Here is a 2,500-nt window from a genome sequence, read left to right as displayed (position 1 = left end):
CTACAGAATTACTATAAGAAAACAAATAATTATTTCAATTGTTAATTTATTATTTATTGTATTAACCTGGGAAAAAAGTTTGACTGTTATGTAAGTATATCCTATTTGCAGCCCACAAACTACAAAACTGATTTCCTTGTACCAAGTGTTGCATGAATTGTTAGGCTTTGATTTACCATTGTCTAACCTTGAGCACCACTTAATTCCAGTAAACTATGTTTGCCAAAATGACCTGTTGCATTGTTCCCTTTATCAAATGACATCTACAGAATAATACTGGGAATGCGTTTATCCAAAGATGTGTGTTGTTGAATTTTAATGTTCACCAGACTAAGTGTAAAATGGAAGAAAATACTGTTTATATGCATATGAAATTACTTAGTTATTCTACTTCTTAATGTGTATTGGTTGGAAGGGGGGGGGGGGGCTCAATGATGCATTGTAAAACTAAAACCAGAGTAAGAACTCTGGTCAATCGCAATGAGCACAGACTATCAAATGAAGCAATCAAATAAACTTGTATATATGTAGGTGATGCAAAGTGCGAGAAAGGGAAAGGGTTTAGTGACCTGTTAAGATTAGTACTGGTTAAAATGCTTCTGATTGGTTGAAAAGATGGCAGAAGGTTTTTTTAAACTGATCATGTAATAATGCATAATCATTCAAATAAATGCTCTTATGTTGCATTTGGTTAATTATACTACATTCTTTAATGTCTGATGTGGAGGCATGGTGGCCTCATGGTTAATGTGCTTGACTCCCGATCAAGGGTTTGAGCCCTGACCAGAGACATTGTGTTATGTTCTTGGGCAAGACAATTTAGACGAGCAGTGACTCTGTCCACCCAGGTGTATAAATGGGTAATGGCAAATTTAATGTTGGGATAACTCTGCGATGGACTTGAATCCCATCCAGGGCAGAGTAGGGATACTCTTACCGGTAGTTGGTTTATGCTTAGGAAACGGGATAAGCTTAGAGTGGCCTGTTGGCCCACTTGGCTTGTATGCAGACTCTACCTTTTACCTTAATCTCTGAGCAGTTATTTTAACCTTTGTCATATTGCAACAGTGCAGAGCTCTACTAACACATTATTAACACTGCCATTTCACCCATATTAGGTACACTCAAGAAACAAATTTCAAAGGGGTAGGCAGAGGACTAGATACAGACTGTATACAATGCATGCTCCTGTGTTTCTCTAGCCAGGAGAAGAACTTTTCCATGTCTAAAGCAATCAGTGGTGAGATTTCAATATTGCTGAAACTCTCATGACTGCGGTTTGCCCGTACTTGGAAATGTTAATTTATGTTCCTCTAACACACATTTGGAGGTGCCATGCACCTCTCGTAAGGTTTGATAGGATTGGCCAAGAAAACAATAAAATAAACAACAGAAACAATGGCCTATTCCTGAAAACAATAGAGGTGGATGAGTCCAGGAGCAAATAAAATTAGAGGTTCTGAAGAGGTGGGTGACTACTGCACATATGTGGGTGAGGAATTTGCAATTTGCAACTTGTTGTTGCATGTTGCTGGTTGATAATAATCACTGCTGTGACCAAAGAAACAATCTAGTTTGGAAACAGTAATGGTAGGAAAACCTTTCTAACTACTACCCCAGACCCCATCCAGTTATCTGTAAACCGCTTTGAAGAATATAAAAGGTTTCAAATAAGTAGTATAAAGTTCACCAACACAAGTAGACATAAACAGTGCAAATTCTTTCAACATGCCTTTATTATGCCAACATTGATTGAAGACAAGGTTGGGAATGCTTGATTAATACAAACGTTTTCAATGTGATACTTTAAAATTATATGATAGATTATATAGTTATCACTGCCTAGATCAAAGAATACTGCTTTGGAATATGTAATTTTTATTTATCTTCTCTGAGTAACTAATACTCTGTTACTAAAATATATACAGCAGCTTTCATAAATGTTCTATTGACCACTTTCAGTGCTAAGATGGTTCATCAAGATTGCAATTTATCTGCAGTAAACAATAATAATTATTGTCCTCTTGTGCACTTAACTTAAACAAGAATTGAAATAAGGCCCCCACTTATAGAAAAACTAACACAGTAAGGAATGTAAGTGTTTAGACACAATAAAACAGGAACCATTTCCCTGGCCAGGTACTGAGAAAAAAACATCATAGTTCAGTGTTTCAGCCAGAAAATTATACTTAAGGGCCGAAGTGGCCCCTGAAGACTTGTTTCAGGGGCAAATTTCTTAGGAAAGGGCCCAAAAGACAATATTTGGACCTAAAAAATTAGTCACCGGAGGTCTGGCATGAACGACCTGGGTCAAAAACAATACAAAGGCATACAAGACAAAGTCAATGACCAAGGGTTTGTAATGCATTATAGGGAGACACAGCAAAGCAAAAGGGTGGATTGACTTCTTTTCTTACGTTAAGTGTTAAGAAGCAAAGATTTTTCAATATGGCTTACTAGAAGAACATAAGGTGTCCTCAACGTAGCGAAAGGAAGTCGC

The sequence above is a fragment of the Montipora foliosa genome, chromosome 9 (assembly GCF_036669935.1).
Source record: "Montipora foliosa isolate CH-2021 chromosome 9, ASM3666993v2, whole genome shotgun sequence".
Classification (NCBI taxonomy): domain Eukaryota; kingdom Metazoa; phylum Cnidaria; class Anthozoa; order Scleractinia; family Acroporidae; genus Montipora; species Montipora foliosa.
The sequence above is the reverse complement of the archived record's forward strand: the minus strand, read 5'-3'. Positions refer to the sequence as shown.